We start from the raw sequence: 25909 nt of genomic DNA on the forward strand, positions 1-25909 counted from the left end.
TTCACGACTCCCAGCCTTCAGCCGCCAAGAGGATGAAGTAATCATACCATTGCTCCATGACAACTATGACGTGCTGTTCAGCCATGTACCACAGCAAGCGCAGCAGGGGGATGACCTGTGGCAGGATATGCGCAGGAGGGTGAATAACGTCGGTGCTAACAACCGCACCTACCAGCAGGTACGCCAACACTGCACGGACCTCATACAGCATGCGAAACAGCGTGCCACTGCAATCACCAGAGAACAAGGTGGAACAGGTGGTGGGCCACCAACCCAGCCCCCACTCACACACACAGAGGAGCTCCTGGCCAGTCTGGGGACACCCAGGGAACAGCATGCTGAAACATTAGCCGCCATCGTGGAGGTGGGTGTCTCCCAACCAATGAGCCTGGAGTTGCCTGGTAAGTCAGTCTTGCATATGAGTATGATATCCACTGTAGTTAAAGGTGTCACTGTACATCATGTAAAGTAACAACACATGCCAGGTATATGGGCACACAAGCCGCATACTACAGTATGCTACGTTGTGTATGCAGACGTGTGCATACCATATGCTATCACACAGGTACATGATGTCACATGCACAGTGCGAACTGTGGCTGTCATACATTCATGGCTAATGTTTATACTGTTGTGTCACCCCTATACAGGTACCTCTGGCGTGTCGCATGGACAGGGGTCCGTCGCAGGTGAGACTGTTGTCAGTATCAGGAATGTTACAGTGTAGAGGTATTTGCCATGTGGCCAGGTATAACATGCACGCCTGGGTTTAGTGCCAGTCATGTTATACAGGTTGCACCACCAGACACACACATGCCACCCATGTGCAGTAGATACAACCGTTATTATACACCGGCATGTAACCACAGTACCTGTCAATGTGATATGTGCGGTCAGCTATGCATACCACGGTGAAGGTGTTCTACAATGGATGCATATGTAGTATGCATTGGAACAACATTCGCGGGTGCACACAGTACCACACAGTGAGCAGTGATCTGGGCAGCACACAGGTGTCACCAATGTGACATGTGCCCCTACATTGTGTGCACACATTGTGACACGCCACCCGACATGTCCCAAGCTGGTGGTGTTCTGTCTGCAATATTGTCACACCATCACATGACCCACACCCGACATACCAAACATCCACACTGTTGTCTGCATAGCCCTGTGGAGTGTGACACCTCTGACATGTATGGGTGTATGTCACATGGGACACCACAGACATGTGTACAAGATGCCCATCACACACAATTGTCTAAGTCCCGTTCACACATGGCCATGGGTGATAGCCACAGGCATGTTGCCACAAAGTACACCTGATGTGGATAGACCCCGTTGCACATTGTCCACACATAGTGCAAGCATAGCCGTAGTGGACCACGTGTACATATCATGTGTTACACCGGACAACCGGAATGCCTGTCTGCAGCCACCGGAGGCATCTCCAATGTCTACCATATACGTGCTGTGGAACAGCATGACTGTGTTGCAGTCATGGCATTGCAATGCGTCCATGTTATGCATTGCACAGCAACATACATGTGTCATGTTGCCATGCAGTGGCACAGTGCCAGTGCTCCACACTGTATAGCTATGTACATGGCCCACACTAACCACACCTGCACATACATATGTGCTGAACATGCATTCTATCTGTAGGCTGTACACACAACACTGCACTGTGAAGCCCATTATGATGCGGTGCATGTGGCGGGACACCATTGTGTCACACATGTATACATGTCACTGCACATGTCAGCGGAGTACATGTCAAGGTAACGTCAGCCATGTGTACTGTTAACCTGTTTGTGGCCACATGGTGTATCACGGTGATGCATGCACACTACCATGATTGTGTGTGCTGCATGCCTACTGATATGACACCTGCTTGATGTAGTGTGCACCCCAGGGTGGTATGCATACTAACACTATTAATGTCTGAGCTGCATTCCCTGTGCTGTAGTGCAGGAATGCTGCATGCCATCTGTAATATCACATGCATGGTGTGTCTGTGTGTGTGTGTCTGTCTGTGTGTCTGTCTGTGTGTGTGTCTGTGGGTGTGTGTCTGTGTGTGTCTGTGTGTGTGTCTGTGTGTGTCTGTGTGTGTGTGTGTGTGTGGGTGTGCGTGTGTATGTGTCTGTGTGTGTGTGTCTGTATGTGTGTCTGTGTGTGTGTGTGTCTGTGTGTCTGTGTGTCAGTGTGTAATGTACCTTACAGTATGTCTTTGCATTCACAGGTGGTGTAGGTGCGTTACCCTCCTGCGGTCCATCTGATGTTAGCGTCCCCACGGATACTAGCGGTGATGACCATATGCATGAGTTACAGGCAGGGTTGTCAGGGGCAGAATCTGCGCCATTGGTTACCATCCCACCTATGTCCCCCTCATCCCCACACATGGTTCTGATGCCAACACATACCACATCACCGTTGCCCATAGAGGAAGGACAGTCAGCGTCTGTTGGCATTGAACAGGAATGTGTGGTGGCTACAGAAGGTGTGACTACACACCATGTTGCCAGTGTAATGACTGGTGATGTGCCACACAGGCATGTGGCTGGTGCTGCTCGTAGGAGGACCTCTGGCAGACATGCACCTGCAGTACAGGGTGCAGCAGCTGGTATCACCAGATGCATGTTCCAGACTGTAATGGCGATACAGGCACGTGCAGAACGGCAGAACCAAGAAGGGCAGAGGCTGCAGAGGGCTGCAATCCGTACCTGAAATGACAACATCCAGTCATTAGCGAATGCTCAACAGCAGATTGCTAATGTACTGGATAGGCGATTAGGTGAAATGGTTGGAATCCTCGACCGAGGCATGGCAATCCGCGAGCGTGAGCTGTCTGTGCTGGAACACCTGGTAGGGGTGAGGCGTAGGACACGTGGTCATAGGCCAGCAACACCACCTAGTGGAGGTCGACGTGTGCGTGCCACCTCTCATGCCCACTCCCATAGTGCCGGTAGCAGTAGCAGTGCAGCTGGTGCTGCACTGTCCACACCAGGACACAGCAGGCCACGTGGATGTGGCCCTGGCTGGTCCCATCATGGACACGGTTCCAGTGGACATGTGTCATCGGACAGTAGCCACTCTATACCTCCACCTGGTAGTGCCCGTGCAACCCCAGGCAGGCACAGGTCACGTGGCTGCGGACTGACACAGTGAGCTGTACAACCTGCACTGTACAGTCTGGGGCTGTCAATTATACCCTGTGTAGGCATCACATATGGCTGAACTGTGTACACACATACCCACACACAGCAGACACAACTGTAGGGCTCCACCACATCCACATGCATTCTGCACAGAACTGCCCAGTAAACTCACCGGCCCTTACACACACACATGATGTTATCCATTGGTGCAGCCTATGCCCCTGGCTAACATATCACTCTCTGCATGTAATGAAGCCTCTGCCGCATCCCTGTCATCCACACCATTTGTGCAGGGTTATGCAAATATATTCTGATGCACAGGGTGGACAGGATAGTGAGAGGTGTATGTGATACCTGTGTATGCATAGCGTGGGATGTGTATGTTGCAGTGGTTGTGTATGAAAACTGACAGATGCGTATGTGACGTGGGTTGTGTATTGACAACATGCAGCAGACATACCATGTTGTGCAGGTGCAGCATGCATTGTGATGTGTTCACGGTATGTGTGATGGTTACATGTGTAGCACCATGTTGATTCTGATAACCTGAATCCCTGCTATGGTGTACTCGCATGTGCCTACAGGGAGCACTGTTATCGGTCCCCCACATGTAGCTGTGGACAACCCACAGGCACATCTGGCAATAGCAGCATACTACATGTACCCGCAACCTGCCTGGACACCTACATGACGCACAAGTCTGCACATATACTGCACCTGATGCATGTGGTCGGTGCCACAGGCTACAGTGGACAGAGACGTCACATACATAGCAGGACACACTACAGGTATGGTGACATGGTGCAGGTGTCGCACACAGCATGCTGGCCACTGACTGCACGTGTCACCTGTCAGCTGTGGGGCACGCTGCGCAGCAGTCGGACCCTGTAACAGTACAGCAGTATGGTCGCATTCGCGGTGTGTACACCACTATGATGCACACCCCATAGTGTGCAGATGGGGACACCTGCCTGTGTGGTCAGCACCCTCACAATACTATGCACCCACACACCATGTCACAGGGGGTAGACTTGCACAGGTGGCCAGTATGGCTCACACCTATGGCATTGACAGGGTTGTGCAATGCAGCACCAGTACAGGATGGTCACCCTGTGTGGTTAGTGTCCATTCACAACAGTATATTTGCATACACCCTCACACCAAGCAGCAGACATACCAACATGTCGACACATGCACATTGTGGTGACCACACATGTATACATGGAGAGACAACGTGTTGCATGTACTGCACCATCCAAATCCATGCACCCCACACTGAGGTATGTACAGATCTCTACTATGGTGTGCAGGGATGTGTAGCATGTGGGACATATTCCCCCCGATATGTGGCATACATGGGCACACATTCATGCACACATGTCAGTGCTGGGAATACTACACCCGCCATATGATACGTGTGCAGGCATGCAGCGGTATGTAGTGCATTAAGTGTACCAACACTGTATCCGGCAGATGTGCCGATATATGCACTTGGTAGGTGGTAGGTGTTACAGTTGCCATGTGACATACAGGCGATGACACCTGACTGCTGGGTGTGCATTATGTCAGCACTGTCATGTAACAGCAACATAGCATACTGTATGCACATGGCAGGGTAGGATGGTGTGTGACACACCTGTGAGTCACCACCTGCACACATGCATATGGACAGGTGTTTAAACACATGATGTACACGCATACCTCCATACGTGCTGTTTCTATGCCACCATATAACGGCCCCTATGATGGGTACGCATGTGGTAGGGTGTTGCAACTATGTTATGGACATCGGCCACTGCTCATGCATGGCTGCTCCATGCACAGTACACGTGTCACATGTGTCGCCTGTTGCCATGTGTGTATGCATTGCTACATTATGACATGTGTGTTGACATACATGGAACATGGACTGTGGTATGGTATCACAGCTGTCACAGGCAAACAATACAAGGGTATGTGTCCCAGTCTACACCGCTACACCCTGTAGTGGGAGCATTCCACAGACATGGGTCCACCTTCCAATCGTGTGTGTAGCACCGCGTACGCCAGTGTTATGCATGTGGTACATCACAGGCTTTGTATGTGTCATGTGTGCAGTCCATGCACACATCCAGACAGTCACATGTATGACATATCTGGACATTGGTTCACCCTGGTACAGCAGCAGTCGTGTGTCACAGCTGTGTCAGGGCCGTGGTATGTGTGGAGCCGACCTGTCCATGTATACAGATATGGGTGGAGTACATCACACATGTTGGATCATTGTTAGTACATGTTTACTCTGCACAACTGGTGTACACTGCTATACAGACCTGTGGACATATGTCACATGCTGTTGTTGGACCGTGAGGCTTACTGCTGCACCGATGACATGGTGCTGGCATGGCAGCTACAGTGTTCACTGCAGTGTGTACGTTTGACCTGCACCCATGATGCCTGTGATGTCATCTGTGTGTGTACGAGTAGCTGCATGTGTGACCACCCTGTGCGTGTGGACAGGTTTACCTTACTGTGACCTGCAGTGTGTACACTCCGTCTGCATGCTGGACGGCGCGTAGCCCATGATAAGTGTGTGAGCATTATCAGTAAGCAGTTGCATAGAATGACACACAGTACAGTGCACGCTGCACCCTTCTGTGCGTATACCCCGTGTGCATGTATGTTTCCCCTTTGCAACCACTACGTGTGTGAGCATGCCCGGTTTGCTGTTGTGTAGGTGGACACACAGTACGTTCCACACTCTGCCCTTTCATGATTACACTCCATGTGTATGCATGTTTGCACTTTGCAAATGCATGTTTGCACTTTGCAAATGCTAAGTGTGTGAGCATGCCCAGTAAGCAGTTGCATAGATGGACACACAGTACAGTGCACACTGCACCCTTCTGTGCGTATACCCCGTGTGCATGTATGTTTCCCCTTTGCAACCGCTACGTGTGTGAGCATGCCCGGTTTGCTGTTGTGTAGGTGGACACACAGTACATTCCACACTCTGCCCTTTCATGATTACACTCCATGTGTATGCATGTTTGCACTTTGCAAATGCATGTTTGCACTTTGCAAATGCTAAGTGTGTGAGCATGCCCAGTAAGCAGTTGCATAGATGGACACACAGTACAGTGCACACTGCACCCTTCTGTGCGTATACCCCATGTGCATGTATGGTTCCCCTTTGCAACCGCTACGTGTGTGAGCATGCCCGGTTTGCTGTTGTGTAGGTGGACACATAGTACGTTCCACACTCTGCCCTTTCATGATTACACTCCATGTGTACGCATGTTTGCACTTTGCAAATGCTAAGTGTGTGAGCATGCCCAGTACGCCATGCATGGGCACAGTACATTCGGCACCGACGTCTGATACTAGGTGTGTAGCCATGCCCAATGACATCCTGCATAGCCATGGTGGCCGTCCATGCGAATTATATGTAGTTGCTATGCCACAATGGATGCCTACATCATACACACTGGTTGCTCTCTCAAAGGGTGTACTGTCTGTGGTGCATCCCGTATCCATTTCGGGCTGTACTGCTCCGTAGATAGGTAGTATTCCCGAGTGCAGCACCGCAGTGTTACTGTACATCCGCCTTGGGATAGTAACATGCTGTGTGACTGCTCACTCTGTATTCATTCCCTATTGGCATCCTTGCCTTTGCAGATGATATCACCCACCTAGGAGTATGCCTCTTGACAGTGCTGTGTTCAGTAATTTTGGTAGCGCTTTCTGTAAATGCCTCCTGCTGTAGTGTGTTCATGTAGTTAGGTGTAGGTTCAACTCCCAGCCCTTCCCACTGTGTGTGTTTCCAGCCGCCTCTGGGGACAGTAATGCTTTTAGATGCTTCACAACACATACATTTGCTATCAGTGTCTATTCCTTTGCGGATGATGTCACCCACCTAGGAGTATGCCTCTAACTGTGCTCTGCTTAGTAACCTCGGTAGTGCATTCTGTAAATGCATCATGCTGTAGTGTGTTCATGTAGTTAGGTGTAGGTTCGACTCCCAGCCCTTCCCACTGTGTGTGTGTGTGTGTGTGTGTGTGTGTGTGTGTGTGTGTGTTTCCAGCCACCTCTGGGGACAGTAATGCTTTTAGATGCTTCACAACACATACATTTGCTATCAGCGTCTATTCCTTTGCAGATGATGTCACCCACCTAGAAGTATGCCTCTGACAGTGCTGTGCTTAGTTATCTCAGTAGCATGTTCTGTAAATGCATCATGCTGTAGTGTGTTCATGTAGTTAGGTGTAGGTTCGACTCCCAGCCCTTCCCACTGTGTGTGTGTGTGTGTGTGTGTGTGTGTGTGTGTGTGTGTGTGTGTGTGTGTGTGTGTGTTTTCAGCCGCCTCTGGAGACAGTAATGCTTTTAGACGCTTCACAACACATACATTTGCTATCAGCGTCTATTCCTTTGTGGATGATGTCACCCACCTAGAAGTATGCCCCTGACAGTGCTGTGCTTAGTAATCTCAGTAGCGTGTTCTATAAATGCATCATATTGTAGTGTGTTCATGTAGTTAGGTGTAGGTTCGACTCCCAGCCCTTCCCACTGTGTGTGTGTGTGTGTGTGTGTGTGTGTGTGTGTGTGTGTTTCCAGCCACCTCTGGGGACAGTAATGCTTTTAGATGCTTCACAACACATATATTTGCTATCAGCGTCTATTCCTTTGCAGATGATGTCACCCACCTAGAAGTATGCCTCTGACAGTGCTGTGCTTAGTTATCTCGGTAGCGCATTCTGTAAATGCATCATGCTGTAGTGTGTTCATGTAGTTAGGTGTAGGTTCGACTCCCAGCCCTTCCCACTGTGTGTGTGTGAGTGTGTGTGTGTTTCCAGCCACCTCTGGGGACAGTAATGCTTTTAGACGCTTCACAGCACATACATTTGCTATCAGCGTCTATTCCTTTGCGGATGATGTCACCCACCTAGAAGTATGCCTCTGACAGTGCTGTGCTTAGTAATCTCGGTAGCTGCTCTGTAAATGCATCATGCTGTAGTGTGTTCATGTAGTTAGGTGTAGGTTCAACTCCCAGCCCTTCCCACTGTGTGTGTGTGTGTGTGTGTGTGTGTTTCCAGCTGCCTCTGGGGACAGTAGTGCTTTTAGACGCTTCACAACACATACATTTGCTATCAGCATCTATTCCTTTGCGGATGATGTCACCCACCTAGAAGTATGCCTCTGACAGTGCTGTGCTTAGTAATCTCGGTAGCGTGTTCTGTAAATGCATCATGCTGTAGTGCGTTCATGTAGTTAGGTGTAGGTTCAACTCCCAGCCCTTCCCACTGTGTGTGTGTGTTTTTCCAGCCGCCTCTGGGGACAGTAATGCTTTTAGACGCTTCACAACACATACATTTGCTATCAGCGTCTATTCCTTTGCGGATGATGTCACCCACCTACAAGTATGCCTCTGACAGTGCTGTGCTTAGTAATCTCGGTAGCGCATTCTGTAAATGCATCATGCTGTAGTGTGTTCATGTAGTTAGGTGTAGGTTCGACTCCCAACCCTTCCCACTGTGTGTGTGTGTGTGTTTCCAGCCGCCTCGGGGGACAGTAATGCTTTTAGACGCTTCACTACACATACATTTGCTATCAGCGTCTATTCCTTTGCGGATGATGTCACCCACATAGACGTATGCCTCTGACAGTGCTGTGTTCAGTACTCAGAGTAGCGCGTTCTGTCATTGTGTCATACTGTCATGCGATAGGGTAGATAGGTGTAAGGTCAATTCCCATGCCTGCCAGATGTGTGTGTGTGTCTATGCTCCCAGCCGCATGGGTTCGTAGGTTATGGTTGTAGACGCTTCGCAACACACATATATCCTGCTGACATCTCTGTGTTTGCGGATGTTGAGACGCAGCTAGTGGACTGCCTGTGTGTCTGCTGTGCTTAGTGACCTCCGTAGCATGTTCTCTACGTGCGTCCTGCTGTGGTGTGTAAGGGTACTGATGTGTAGGTTCCACTACCGGCCTTGCCACATGTGTCTGTCTGTATCTCTCTCGATGTATATACATATTTTATGCCCGTGGCGCTGCTCTTGCATGGACAGCTGTCAGTCCCATGTATCGCATATGTGCACAGCTTACACATAGCAATGTGGTACGATGCAGATCCACATGTCCATGCAACGTCCGTGTTCCGGGAAGTGTTACACACCCTACAGACATCTGCTGTATATCTTGGCAGACAGCTATCCTTGCTGTACTGTCACTGTACTCGTACACACCATAGACTTACTGTATCATTGCCTGTGTATGGTGTGTGTATGTCTATCTGAGCTGTGTGCATGGTCGTGTGTATGTCCCACTATAATCATCTGTGCAAGTGTCGCCAATATAGGTAGTCCATGTAGACTGCTGTTTGATGTGCATTCCAGCACATACCTGTGGACAGTACTGCCCCTCCTACTGCAGCACATTTCATCGTCTTGCAGTGGATAATATTGTTTCCACACATATGTATCTGTGTCTGTTCATAACACTCCACCTCAAGGAGCGTATATCTGGACAAGGCCTTCTGTGATAGTGGGACACTCAGGGCCAGTCATGACATGTTGCACTTAGAAACATTGATAGTGGGCACAGTGATATGTTATGCATGCGTATGGCATTTCTGTCTGATTTGGTTTCTTCATCGCATGTTTGTCGTTTCCTGTCGTCAGTTATCATGAGGGTGCCGGACTGTTACTGTTTCGTGGAACACAGCAAACATATGAGGCATACTTCTACACAGTCTGCATACATCTGTGCAGTTGCAGAGTATGTGTCTGATACAACATACCTACTGTCTGACTACAATACACACACAGTGTATGGCGGCATGACAGACCACATGACATTACTTTGTATTTGCACGTCACTCCCACGCAGACAGTTGTACTCCTCACACAGGTCTACATCTGCTTATCCACACTAATTGTTCTTTCATGTACCATATGTGTGCGTCGTATTTGCGCTTTCCGTCAGTGGCGGGGCCCACGTACAACTATGGGGGCCTGGTAATTGTTATGTTGACACGTCATGACACAGTGGGGGACAGTTACCGTTGTGTCTGGTTACCTTCCACATTGACCTTCGCGGGGCATACGTTGTCATTCACATCTTCCGGGGTATGGCTTATACATGTTTGCACATTTGTCCTGCTGTCTGTCTTCTCACCTGTCCGCCTAGTATCACCGGTTCAGTACATGTATTTTGGACAGGTTAGTTCCTTCATACCCTTGACCTGTTGTCATTATGTGTACACGCTCTGACGTTTGGCCTTTGCCCTTGTTACTTTTCACATAGTGATGTGCCTTCCTCGCTGATTGCTGCCTAGGCATTGCGGACTGTGCGATAGGTGATGGTGACCGCTATTTCCATTGCATGATTAGTGACACTCATAACATCCGTATGCATGGCTATGCCAGTATTCGCACAACGGTCTGACTTTGTCTGGGGTATTTATAATATTGTCCCTATCTGTATTTCCTGTACTATGCCTTACTGCAGCCGTGTTATTCTGACAGTTTTCCAGTTATGGGTACCATCTTGGTCGTACGCATGTCCATCCATGGGATTCGCATACATGACACTGATTTAGGGCTGTACATATTTCCAACCTGCTTTCCCCATTATCCGGTGGATGCTTTGCACCTTTAGTGGGGATAAAGGCATGTGCTATACCCACATCCCTCCCACGGGGCGGGCCTACGGATTCTCTGCCAAACAACACCTAGGCCCATTTCTGCATACCCAGGTTCCCATGCTTGCAACCCTCTATGGTACACATTACACATGCTTCATGTGTGCGGTACTGGGATGTGGATGTACTTATATGCACTCCCCACTCTAGGGATATCTGTTCATATGTCCTGCATTTCATGGACACATGTGTCATCACCCTTGAACCTGCTTTTAGTGCATGTTTACCTGATTCGTATTTGCAGCTGTCACTTCTTTTGCATCAATCGTAACGGGTGCTTCGAATGGATACATTTTTGGAGTCCTACCATGGACACCAGTGTGCATGTTAAGTGTAGAACTTGCTGGACTATCACTGTCTGGCCAGTGATTTTGTCTGCTGCTGTTTGTTCCCCATTCGTGGATGTCTGTTTGACTACCCATATTATCTATTACTTGGCATATTTATATCCATGTGTCATCTATACGGGACATAGGTCTGTTGTGTGTACATATATACACGTAAACCCCTCGTTTCATACCTTGCTTTGTTGATGTCTGTCTAATATGACTGTCCTAAATGAACCCTACCCTCTCCAAATCATAACAGTCCTATGAGCAATTCCACCTATACGATCAATCTAGACTAACACATATTAACTCAAGATTAGGCCATCTTTGTCTTACTTAAGTAGGCCATTTTTGTCTTACTCAACTGATTGCGAATTATCGTGAATATAATGAACTGTAACCAACTGTAGTGTCTACTGTAAAAATCTTTTTCATTGTATGCTATGTAGATTGTCTATATGTCTTTGTAACTATCTGTCATTGTTAACCCTGTCGGAGCTTTTCTCCCCGGGACTCCGCTGACAATGGACATATATCCAGTCGGACTATCCCGGTCATCAAATGTAAAATAAAATAATATAAATGTATAAATTACCTGTGTACACACATCTATAACCATACCATACCTTTCCACTGTACAGATACTGGCAGAGTGTACGGATGGTTTACCCTTTATCTTAGGTGTGTTTTACATTGACCTGTGTCTATCTGGCAATTTGCTTGCATTTCATGTGAGACTTACGGTGGCACCTTCTGACAGGTAGGTCAGGTTACGAATGCATAACCTTCGTCAATCCCTGCTACTGACACACCAGTTATTCTATCCACTTTCTATGTTTGTCTTAGCACATATCATGTTTCTCACTATTTGTACCAGTACTTTGTATGGCATTGTCCGGTTCCATACTTTCAGAGGCTGACAGTTCTGAGACGTGTATAACTAACGTGGGGGTAACGGCATTAGGTTACTCTGCTGTGAGTGGATCACACACGCACAGGCGCACTTGCATTCCCTTATTGTGGGTTACGCGCAGGCGCACATGCATATCCGTATTCCAGGTTAAATATGTTTACCGAGTCTGTGTGCTTACGTGGTCTGTATTAGTTGTGACAGTTCCAGGGACATATCTGTGATCCGGTTAACGGACGTATGCGGAACACACTTCCACCTTTACATATGTAACTGTCTTTGTGGCACAGACGCATTAATTACACGTTCACATTTATATGTTCTGTAATCATAATTTAAACGAGACTGCATTCACGTTGGCCGGTTGCTGTGACCACTACACGTTTGGTGTTCTGTCTCATTTATATGCATACCCATGGTACATAGCTACATTAACATATCCCCCCCCCGCACTCACTTACGTCACAGGCATCCATTCTCCTGCTGGGAAAAGTGTGGTACTACATGTTACACATTCCCTATTCCCTAATGCTCTTGACCCAGGATGCATATGGTGAAATGGCGTAACTGCAGGGATATTCAGATCACAGAGGCTTATAGCCCCAACGCATACCGGTCTTTGATTGTCAGGGTGTTCCTATGGTGCTCTGGGTTTGGTCTTGTCCACCTAGTGTACTGAACTGCCCTGACCATGTACGAATGTCAGATGAGGCACATGGGCACGGCTTGTCCATGTTTATTATACCATAACCCCCCCATTATTCCAAACCGTGCACGCTGATTGGCCAGCGTGCCCATTGTACATCGAGTTATAGTAATGGAGAACGGTCCGGTCACCCGGACCTATTTCCATTAGAATACCTCGGTATTTAAGACCTGTCTCGCTATGGTACATGGGTTTAACATAGCGTGACAGCTTTAAATAAGCCACGGAGATGTCCGTTGCTTACTTTGAGGCAGTCTCGCTATGCTACACACATTTAACATAGCGTGACAGGTTGTGAAACAAAGCAACGGGGATAGCAAGCTCTCCGTTGCTTTTTTGTAGTGTTTTGCTATGTTAACTGAGTTTAACATAGCGAGACAGTTTCGACATTAATCGTCATCATTCATACGTGTATATTTATGTAGCACATGACTGAACTATGTATTACCTGCAGGTATGCTGTGTTACAGTGAACATACGTGACGGTTGGTTACAGTGTATATGTGTACGTACCTCTGTGATACTGGGGACTACCACACATCCTTTGCAGCATTTCATGCGTATGTACATACTATTATTCGGTGGCCTGTTGAAGGTTGTGTGAGCACCGCTTACATGTGTCCCTATTTGTGCATGCATCGTGTTGGTCTTTGTCCAGCTTTTGTTGCTGTCATGGGTTGGACGGTGGTGTTAGTGTGTCATTGGGTTGTATTTCTACTGCCAATACTTCAGTGGGGGGAGGGGTTGGCACTTGTTCCTCTTTGCAGGCGAGGCCCCATTATGGACATTTGTGTCCTGCGTGGACACTTGACACGTGCCATATGTCCTGTGATATGAACACAGTCGTGTATTTCTTACCTTCATTACTACTTACATGTTACAGGCATTTTGTATCTGGTACACATGACTATTATATTGGATAGCTTAAGCTATTTACATGCTATGCAATAACCGTTCATTCCTGCATATACATGTTATTCTATCCTTTGCATTGGCCGTGGGTGTTTTACCATACAGATCCACACATCTGCGAGTGATGTCCCACCTTGACAATCTGTGCATGTGGCAACCCTGCTGGGGTGGCCTGCTTGGTGGACGGCTATTCCGCCCTGTGTATTGTGTTTGGCATGTCTGCATAGCTACTCATCAGTACCATGGCTGCACATACTGCTTTGTCCAGATGTGTACAGTTATGGACACCGTGGCATGTGAACACCTATGGGGTTTCGACAGGTCAGTAACCACACGCGGGATGTACACATTCTGCCGGCACATTCACATGCAGCCATTTGGATTTCAATACCTGGGATGGGATGTTGACATATGTGGGGTACATATTTGCAAGCCTGTCACTGCCTAGGACAATACTTCCTACTACATATGGGGTATACCCGCTCTGTGTGGGTGTGCAGCTGCACATGGCTGCTAGCTGGATTGGGTGGACATTCGGACATGGGTGCGGGTTACGTGCTATGACGGGGTTGTTGTGTATTGCATTTGCATGCATGCATTCTGCTTCTGGATATTCCGATTCGGCATATACCATCCTATGTGTATGTGACAGTTACGTTGCTGTGTATGGCACATTTTCCTGTACATATGTTTGTGTGTGTTTGGGATTTCTGGTTTCTTTATGGCTGTTATATGGCCATGACTGCCCGGCTGTGTGCTATCCCTACCACTGTGGGACTGCTGGTGACCATGCCCATGGGGCTGGTCATGTGTATTTGCGGCGCGCTGACATGATGCAGTACACCTCCGCTGGGTATGACTGCTGACAGTGCAATACGTAACGGACACAGTATTCTGAGTATCATGTGTTCCATGAACGGGAACATTTTGTATGTCATGCATTTATGTTTTGGTTCTCCATTTTGTGTGGACGGGTACTATGTAGCATACTTTGCATACGTTTCATTGTCCACGGACACTGGTAGGTGCGGTTACTATTGCAGGCAGCCTGTTAGACTCAGCACTTTAGGTTGCTCATCGCCTGCCGACTTAGCCACGCCTCCGAGCGCAACCTAGTTAGGCTCCCTGGACTCATGCACGTGCCCTATGCACGTGGTTGTGGTTGCAGCGCACACTCATTACTATGCATGTGGAGCTGCTACACCATTTGTACACTGCATGGCCGGCGCAGGCCTTACACCAGCCTTGCGCCGAGCTTCAAGAATCCGGGGGACAGACTCCCTGACTGTCAGTACACCCCAAGAGTGCAATCTTATTGGATCTGGCCTTAATTAATATGGGAGAGTGATGCACATTCTCTAGTGTAATACATTACCTGACTGCAAAATGGTCTCCTTTGAAATAAAAGTAAAACTTGGACCACCAGCTAACTCTGGAATACTCAGGAACTACTCTAAGGCTGACTTCCTGCTATTAAGTGTTCACCAGGCAAAATGCCAAGGCCCTATATACCATAAGAGCACTGAGTATACCCCTCACTGGTGAGATCAGATCATAAACTAATCTCACTGGAAGTCCACATCCCGCCCCCACCTGAGATAAAAAAGACCACAGTGAAGAACTTCTCAAAAGCTGACTTCACACTTCTAAAGACTAGTGTGGTTTCTTTTAAGGCCCCTGAGCCTGTGGAAACCATTACTCAAGCCGCTGAATCACTTACAAATGCCTTCTACCAGCACCTACAGGACTGCATGGATAAGGCAATCCCAAACAAAACAAAGACTCTTTGTACCAAAGGCAAGCATCCAGTCTAGTGGACCCCAGCCATAAACAAGCTCTACAACAAAAGGAGGAAGCTACTACAAGATAGAGCAAAATCCTTAAAAGGGAAGACACCTCTGATCATTATAAGTAAAAAACTAAGATCTCTCATAAAATCATCCAAGGCAAATTTTGAGAGAAAAGTCGCTAAGGACTCAAAAGACAATCATAAGGCCTTCTTTAGCTATCTTAGAAACCTGGGAGGAAACTCCCAGATATGCTCAGAATTAGTTCAAAATGATGTAAAAATCACTGAACCTACAGACATTGCCAACATACTGGCTGACAGATTCAGTGCAAACTCCCCCCCTCCCCCCCAAAAGGAGAGATATCTATACCAAAGGATTGTAGCCCCCCAACCATCTCTAACGCTCAGGTGAGAACTGCTCTCTCCAAGGTGAAAAACACAGCATCCATGGGACCAGATGGTGTCCCCAGTTGTGTGCTCCACAAACTCAATGAGGAATTAAACCCGCAGTTAGGGCAGCTGTTTAATCTTAGCCTCACCTCAGGATACGTACCCAAGGAGTGGCATATGGCAACTGTGGTCCCACTTCACAAAGGCGGTGCCTCCACCGACCCTGGAAATTACCATCCCATCAGCTTGACAAGCCTGATCTGCAAAGCTATGGAGAGGATCATAATGGAACTCATAAATAAAGACATAGGGGACTTGCAGACTTTGGATCCAACCCAGTTTGGATTTGTCAAAGGCAGATCATGCCTTTTAAACTTGGTTGACTTTTTCAAAACAGTCACCAAGGCCATTGCTGAGGGAAAGGCAGTCCACACAGCCTACCTCGACCTGGCAAAGGCTTTCGACACAATACCCCACTCAGGTATCATTGAAAAACTCATCAGCTTAAATGTAAACCCATACGTCACAAGATGGGTTGCAAACTGGCTAAGTGACAGAACCCACAGGGTCAGAGTTGCTGGCGCCATGTCAGACTCAAAGCCTGTCACAAGTGGTGTCCCACAGGGCTCAGTCCTGGGCCCACTCTTGTTCGGCATCTACTTTTCAGAAGTACAAGCAAACACAGGAGGGTTATGGCTGACAAAGTTTGCAGATGACTGCAAACTGGGCGCCATAGTCGAGAACACATCTGACACAGATATCCTTGAGAAGGGTCTCATAGAGACGGATAACTGGTGCCAGAGCCATGGCCTAAAGTTAAACGCCAAAAAATGCATAGTCATACCCTTCGTAAAAAACAAGGTTACCCCCAGCTACCATATAGGTGGCAACCCACTAAGCACAGAAGAGGTTATCAGGGATCTGGGGACCCAGGTTGACAGTAACCTTTCGTTTGACACTCACATTGCAAAAGTAGTTAGGAAGACCTTCTACATTGCCCACCTGATCATGAAGGGATTTACATCTAGATCAAGGGAGGTCATCATCCCCCTGTACTCATCACTCATCAGACCAATGATTGAGTACAATGCCCCATTCGGAATGTATCTGACCCGACACCTGCAGCAACTGGAAAGGCCCCAAAAGTTCCTCACCAAAAGGATAAAGGTTCTCAAAAATATGTCTTTTGCTGCCCGACTGAAGGAACTCCAGCTCTATTCAGTCACTTACCGTCTGCTCAGAGGTGACCTGTGCCTGACATACAAGGCCATGTCCAACCCGGAATTGATGAACATGCTTCACCTCAACAAATCTAGATCCTTCAGAACTACAAGGGCAGGAGACTTAAACCTTGACACGGTTATTAATAGGATGTGCTGGAGGGACAGATTCATCACCCAGAGACTCCCTATGCTGTGGAACAAAATCCCGGTACATGTGAGACAGAGCACCTCGCTGACCTTGTTCAAGAGAAATCTTGACCAATGGATGGGAGATCGCAGATATACCCCAGGGATTACCTCAGTGTCACTGCTTGACAGAGGCACAGCAAAAAAATGGGCATAGTATCCTTCAAACTAAAGGGGTGGCAAAAGCCACAAAACTCTGGGCTAGGCTTGCAAATGCCCTTGGGCAGATAGCCTAGTATGAACCTATGAACCTATGTTGCCTATGCAGAACTGTTCACAGAAACCCTACACAAGCATGCTAATAGCACACAGAGGCAGCTTTACCCACCATGAAGAAGTACTGAACTAACTAAAAAAACAAGCCACCATGGTGGAATTACAAAATCAATAGGCTTTATAACATAAGGAAGAAAAACATGGCAAAAATTAGGAGATGTAGCACCCAGGAATATAAAAGCACTCTCATCAAACTAAACAAACAACTCAGAAGACAAATAGCCTACCAAATCCAAACATGAGGGAATTTTGGCCTTTCAGGCCAAAGACAACTACAAAGCATTCTTTAGCTATGTCCTCAACCTCAAAGGAAAAGCACAATAGTTTGCAGAGCTCATTGTAAATGGAGCCACCTATACTGAGCCAGAAGATATAGCAAACTTACTGGCCAACAAATTCAGCTCAAACTTTACCACTCTCTCCACCTCAACCTTCCCTCAGGAAATGTCATCAAATATAACTCCCCCTCCTATCACTAGAGAAAAGGTCCTTAATGCTCTCTCTAAGGCTAAGAACACTGCATCAATGGGCCCAGGCAGTATCCCAGGATGCCTTCTAAATAGCATGAAACTTGACCTAGAGGCCCTCTGGAATTGCTGTTTAACTGTAGCCTCCAAATAGACTTCATGCCTCATGAATGGAGAACAGCAACAGTTATTCCTCTGTACAAAGGTTAGCCATCTACAGACCCTGAAAACTACAGATCCATAAGTCTCACTAGTCTCATATGCAAAGCCATGGAAATAATTATCATTAAAATATTCAATAATGATATAGTAAACCTCTAGACACTGGACTCAACCCAATTTGGTTTCATCAAGGGCAGGTCATGCCTACTCAACCTGGTGGACTTCTTTGAGAAGGTCACCAAAGTAATGGATGAGTGCAGAATGGTTCACATTGCCAAACTTAACCTAGCCAAGGCATTTAACACAATATCTCACTCAGGCATTTTTGACAAACTGAAGAGGTTAGGTACAGACTCACATGTCAACCGGTGGATAGCCAAATGGCTCACAGACAGGACCCAGGAAGTTAGAATTGGAGAGTACACCTATATAAAGAGGCCAGTCACAAGTGCAGCCCTCAGGATTGGTTCTGGGACTGCTACTTTTTGGCATTTACTGCTCTGAAGTCAAAGCCAATGTCAATGGTCTCTCTCTGGCTAAATTTGCAGCTGATTGCAAATTAGGAGCTGTCATTGAATCCTGCACTAACACAAATATTCTGCAGGAAGGGCTGACACTGACATACAACTGGTGTCAGAGCCATGGACTAAAACTAAATGTCAAGAAATGCATAATAGCATCCTTCACGAAGTCATCAACCCATGGTAACTATGATATTGACAACACACCCCTTACAGTTGACCCAGTAGTGAAGGACTTAGGGACTCACAAAGACAATAATCTAGTTTTGACCATCACATATCTACAGTAGTGAGGAAATCATTCTACATTGGGCAACATATAAACAAAGGTAGGGCATCTATGTCCAAGGAAGCCATTGTTCCACTGTATTTGGCCTTCATTAGAGATATCAATAAGTAGAATTCCCCTTTGGTATGTACCTAACCAGGCATACCCAACAACTAGAACATCCACAAAGGTTCCTCACTAAAGAATACAGTGCATAAGTAACATGTCCTGTGCAGACCAGCTCAAGGCCCTAGCTCTGTATTCTGTCTCCTACAGCCGGTGTGCAGAGATCTATGCTTGGCATACAGGACATTGTCAGGTCCCACTTTGAAAGACCTCCGGCATATCAGCAAAACAAACAGCACCAGAATTACCTGTTCTAAAGACATAAATCATGCCTGTGATATAAATAGGACCTGTTGGAGAGACAGGTATGTATCCCAGAGACTACCTTGTCTCTGAAACAGGCTTCCCCTTCAATATGAGGCAGAGTTCCTCCTTAACTCAATTCAAGTTTAACTTGCACAATTGGATGGGGAACAGGAAATTCATACCTGGTTTGGCACCTATGTCTCTAATGGACACTGACAGTCTGTAAATGGTTCCTTTCCCAGGCCCCTACCTGTAAATGTTTAATCTTTCAAGCCCCTTCTTACACATATCAAGGGTAACAGAACTTGTCAGAGATTTGGGATACATGACTAGGCTTAAAAAAGCCCTCGTAGTCATTAGCCTAGTAAACACCTATGAAATTATGAACCTATTAACATTTCAAACTCATATATTTTTCTTTGCTTATCACTTCTGTTTTTTTTATGTGGCATTCTGAATTTTCCATCACCAAATCCTGCAGAAATGAAGACCTACTTTTTTGCTTCTTTTTTTCTTAACAACATTACCCTCTGTAATTAATATTTTCATTTCAATATTTTCTTCTACCTCTGCCTCTGATTTATTCATTTTGTTTGATATATTCCAGAATTATAAATCAGCTTACATTTATGTTTAATAACGTCATGACCATAGTAAGAATATAAGTTACATTGAATTTTCATATGTGCTTGCTCTGTATATATGCTAAACCAACGTTCAGAATCCCCAAACTGCATTTGCCAAAAACGTCTTACTGAAAAAAAAAATGAACTTATATATACCAACTCCACAGATGCACCAACTTGAAGAAGGGGGAAATTCCCCAAAAAGGGAATAATTTCCACCACAACTTACCAACAGTGATTTCCTATGAAGGAACTCTGATCATCAGTGAGTGGAAACTTGGGCAGTCGACGATCAAGAGTTCAAGCTTCATCCTCCAGTAAGATAACACTTCACTGCTCCTACAATGTTTATACCTTATGCTTTGCCAATAGCAATTTAAATATCTTATTTATGCAAATGTGTGGAGTCTGCATGTCCTCCCTGCGGTTGGGTGGGCATTCGAAAGACATGCGTAAATGGCCGTGCCTTTGTTAAAGGTTGAACATCGAGCTGGCACCTTGGCGTTTGTCAAAAAATCTACTGCCAATCTTTAGCGGACCGGAGTTCCATTGTAGCGACCCCTAACTGGGAAAAGCCAAAAGACAACAACAGCAAAATTTATAAAAATCTAAAAGGAGTTTGTACCTAAACATTACTGAAAGAAATATTCTTGATCCTTCACAGTTTTAAACACAGTAGAGATGCCTGATTTCATTACGCTGTAGCTCCAGTTTTACAATAATTTCTCATCTTCCCCAAACTCAGAAATCATTGTTACCAAACATAGGCACTACTTGGGTATCTTATCATAATTCATATTCTGCATAACTAAGCAGTGACATGATTTAAGTCTTTTTTTCATTTTTGGAACAAAAAAGAAAACAAAACCTGTTTCTAAGATCTACAACAAAGAAAACAGAAGAACATCTTTCATTACATTTTCCTTTTTACAGTGCATTTGCTTCAGTACGTTTTCTATTGCCATGCTAATCTGAAGTCATTTCATGAATAGTTTCTACAGTCACAACTGTCCCTGACTACAAACCATTGGGGGAAAACACAACGCACCAAGATAACTTACTTCAACATATCCCATCTATCAAGGATCACAGGTAAAACTTTTTAAGTACTTCTGCAGGCTGTTCAGATATACAATATCTTTAAATCCACTATGGGCTTCTGTGCTGTAGTATTCTACTTTCTGCTGCAAACTTCTACCCTCTGTTTTATCCTATCTAATTTCCCTATTCATACCTCTTATCACTTAAAAGGTATATTTTTGAATTCAGAAAGTCTTAGCATGATGTGAAAGCCTTAGCTCATAGGGTTCCTGCAGCATACTAAGTCTTTCAGATTAATCTGTCACTCTACCATGAGTTTTCCCCTTGTGGGAGCCACAACAAAGATAGTCATCTCCTGGGTGAAGCCGCATGTTAATGCAGCAGTATAGGAGAGTGGCTAGTAGTAATTAGCCATGTGTTTTCCCTCAGAAATGTCTGTGGCTCCTGATTTGTTCAGATGAGCAATTCAGAGAATCACTCGGCTGAATAAAATTTTATTCTAGTAGAAAATTTGGCCCCAGTCAAAATGTTGCTGTCACCCATTCACTCTTATGGGAGTACTTGTTGAGGGACAGGAAATTTCAGCAAAGACCTAAGGGGGGGGGTGTCTTAGTATATGTCTGTAGTGGCATGAATACATGTGTGTGTTTGTGTGTGTGTGTGTGTGTGTGTGTGTGTGTGTGTGTGTGTGTGTGTGTGTGTGTGTGTGTGTGTGTGTGTGTGTGTGTCTGCATTGGTGGTAATACTTCGGAGGGTTAGGTAGGGAACTGAGTGCCTGGATCTGTTTGTGTGTTAATGTCATACATGGGCTACTAGGGAGAAATCTAAGAAGGTCAGGTTTGACTGCACAAGTTCATTTCAGAGACATGATAATGAGTCAGTAATGAGGTCTTTCTCATTCTTGCCATACCTTCTCTGAATCACATTTTCTCACTGTTGCAATAAACTCATCAACCTGCATTAGGCAGTTAGTGTGAGCTCTAAGGATTTCTCTGAATCCCAGTGATAATACCCTGAAAGGACCTCACAGTTGCTTAATTTTTATTTATTTCTAAACAATGTTATAATAATATATCCCATAATGCCCTTTTCCTTGATAAGATCACACCATACAAATCCTAATATTTTATTAATTTAATTTTGTTTACAAAAGTCCATAAATTATTAGTCGGAAGTATAGCATCCATCTTCTTTGCATTGCCTCCTGAATTTCTTGTGGTAATGTTCACCTCTGAGTACTATTCTGTTCCAGATTTTGGCCTTGCAGCCTAATAAAAATTCAATTTATCCCCAAAACAATTCTAAATACCCCACCTTCCTTCAGCAAGACCCTCTTCCACATTGATATATTATTCTTAAAAAGTGAAACCCCGGGATTCAGTAAGGTTTCGTGCAGGAATAGCTTATTCCTGCACAAAGTGACTGTTTAGGAGCAGCACGGCAGTGCGCCATGCATAGTAATGAAGGTGCACTGCCTCTGCTCCTAAACAGACATGGAGCGTGGACAAGTGCAGGGGGTGTGTCTGAGAGAAGAGCTCTCACAATACACATGCCTCTGCACTCAGAAAGTGCCGTTCAGCAGTAACAATGAGCAAGAACGCTCATAGAAGGTTGCATACCTCCTAACTGTACAAATCATTGCATAATGTCCACACATTTGTTGCCCATACAGTTGGTCTGTACCCCAGTTGTACCCTGAAATCATGAGATGATGTCAGGAATGAAGCCGTGAAATAATGACATACATATGAGTGTCACACACCACAATCTGTCAGAAAATATATATTAAAGCCAATCCTGTTACTCTAGCAACTGTCCCATGTTTATAAGAGCAATAATTAAAATATGTCCGTAGTTGGACCTCATGTTGTCAAGCTTTGTCCAGATAATGTGCATTAAGAGGTTAAGAGGTATGGGGTTGCTAGGATGTCTGCCAAATGTGCAGATAAATGCAAGAATCCACAGCAATAAGTGAAACCTGTCCCTTGCAAGAGAAAATAGCAGTAGAAATTTTTATCAAACAGATTCAATTTAAACGTAGGTGTGCTGGTTTGCCCATTGCCTAGTTACACATACTGTAGCTTAAATGGCACAAGAAGATAAATATCAAGAGAGATGCAAGTTAAGCAGTACTGCAATAGTGTAGTAGTCCTAGCGTTTGCTTTGCGAGCAGTCATTCCTGGTTCAATTCTCACTGTAATACATTCCATTTTCCATGTCAAATCACTTTATGAACATTTTTTTGCCATATAACCTACTAAATAACATATATTTGTAAACTGGAGTACTGCATTAAATGCAGATGTGAGGTGTCATTGTAATAATGTTGTAAAATCCACAGATAAACACAAGTGCCCCATACAGTATATGTACACGTGAATCAGGGATACTAATTGAAGGTATAATATGTAATGAATGATAAATCCATAGAGTGTCCAAATCCACCACCTTCCCAAGAGCCATGTTACATTTCTGTCTAAATTAGTGTGGGGGTAAGCAGGAGTAAGCACTTTTAAGCAGTAATAAGCAGGTTTAAGCCCATTTGCGCAGGGGTAAGCAATGCGCACCATAGGTTAAGCAATATTGAAGCTAACTCCCTGTAAGCATATTTAACCAGAAGTTAGCACTGCTTACCATCATGCAAACCCATGCAAACCCTCTTACAATTGCTTAAAAGTGCCTTAATCACTCTGTATCCAACAGCCGCTGTTCTGCCCAGCAACAAAATAAACAGCCCTCGCAGGTCTTGAACCCAGGACCCTGTACGCTGTAGTCACAGCAGCTAACCAGTAAGCCATCACAGTAGTACACAGACTGAGGTATCTCCAAATAGATCCTCACTATAAGAAAATCAAAATTTACATGGGAAAGGAATCTATATACAGTTTTATGTTGTATAACCTACTACATAACATAAATATGTGAACTGGAGTACTGCATTAAGTCCAGATGTGAGGTGTCATTGTAATAAAGTGTTGAAATCCCCCAATAAACACAAGGACCCCATACAGCATATGTACACATGAATCATGGATACCAAACACATATATAATATGTAATGAATGATAAATCAATGCCAAACAGCAAATAGTGGACAAATTTAAAATTAAGCAATGCTAAGCATTGCACACCCCTGCTTACTAGGTGTAAGCAGTGTGTAAACCAGCTAAATCAGTTTGCCCATTAGTATACCCCTTTAAGCAATGCCAACCTTAGGTAAGCAGGTTTGCCCATAGCTTAGCATTTTCAAAACTGTCCAATCACAGCAAAGTGTGGGAAATCGATCCTATTTAAACTGCACAGGCAGGAATACATCTCATAATTAATTGCAGCTTCCTCCTGTAGGCAGTATGGCTGGTGTGGGTGAAGGATCATGCTTCTGAGTGCAGCTCTGGGGCATCCAGGAGTTCAAAGTCATGGCAGGACTCCTTGATAAAGGCCATGACCAGAGACTGCTGCAGGGTCAGTATCAGGGTTCCCAATATAAAGCGGAAACCTGGGACCATGTCATCCATGACATTGCCATTGCCACTGGTCAGGCTTCACTATGCTGACATGAAATGAAGAAAGGGGGAGCTCTTGAATCAGTGGATCTAAGAGACGAGGCAGACAGGAGATGTCCCAGCTGTGTGCAAGTATTAGTCTACTACCTGTTTAATAATTGCCAACTCATGAATATTATGGATAGGTATGGCTAAGTATTCCTCTTATGTCTTTGACAGTGGCAGATGAGCAGGCTGTGAATCGGGAAGCCCATGCCTGTAGACTGCACAGGTTGGGTCGCGAGGCAGGTTAGTAATAAGCTTGCATGTACTGTCATAAAAAATAAATCTAAAAGTAGTAAAAAGTTAATTGCCAGTATAAAACCTGTATTGTGTATGGCATGGCAAGTACTGAATAAACCAGACAATATGGCAGGAAGATTCTCATATAAGTTGTATGTAAATAAAAGGTTAACAGCCTGGCAATAAAGGTCTAACTCCTGGACTGCTTGTATTTATTCTGGTATCATATGGTAATGTAGTGTTGCAATCTCTTAATAGTACTGTTGTATTAAGCACTGTTACCCACACTGTGCTACATAAATAAAATGTGTAGGAATGTCTGTATATGACTGCTGTAATCACAAGGTCATATTGTACAACTGAGAGAGACTTAGACAGAAAACAGTGAAAAGATTGACAACATAATCCAAATAGCACACTCAACTGAGACGTGAAGTGTTGTATCTCTAGCACACACAGCGATGGTTCAAATCCTGGGAGTGGTAGTAAGCTGTATGCAGAATCATACCCCACAACTGTACATATATTGTCAGAAAGTCCAGGTAATGGGTGTAAGTCCCCTGCCTGTCACCCTGTCTCCCTGGCAAATCAGTGGGATGATCCCAGAAGTTTAGGCAGCAAATAATGACATACAACTGATTGTCTGACATCATAACTGTCAGAAATATATCTATAAGAACAAACCTGTCACTCTAGCAACTCACCAAAGTGTTATGAGAGTAATAAGCAAAGTATGTCCCAACTTCACCCCCATGTTGTGAAGCTATGACCAGAGTGTGTGCAGTCACAGAGTGAGACGTATGTGCATAATAATAATGTGGAATCTGGTAATATGTGTGGCAACATTCAGGTAGTGTTAACAAACATTCCCCCACAGGTCTGTCAGATATGAAAACTGTGCCTAGAAATAAAAGATTGAAATCCTGGACTGGTACTGTTTAGTCTGGTATTGTATGGCAGTGTTAGTGTTGCAGTATCTCTGACTAATAAGGTATTACTCGCCACTGTCAACCACACAGTGCTACATAATAAAACTGTCTAGGAATCCCTGTATAAGAGTGTTGTAATTACAAGGTCAGATTGTAAAACCATGGGAGACCTATAGACAGA

The sequence above is a fragment of the Protopterus annectens genome, chromosome 5.part0 (assembly GCF_019279795.1).
Source record: "Protopterus annectens isolate FY-2018-M chromosome 5.part0, PAN1.0, whole genome shotgun sequence".
Lineage (NCBI taxonomy): Eukaryota > Metazoa > Chordata > Ceratodontiformes > Protopteridae > Protopterus > Protopterus annectens.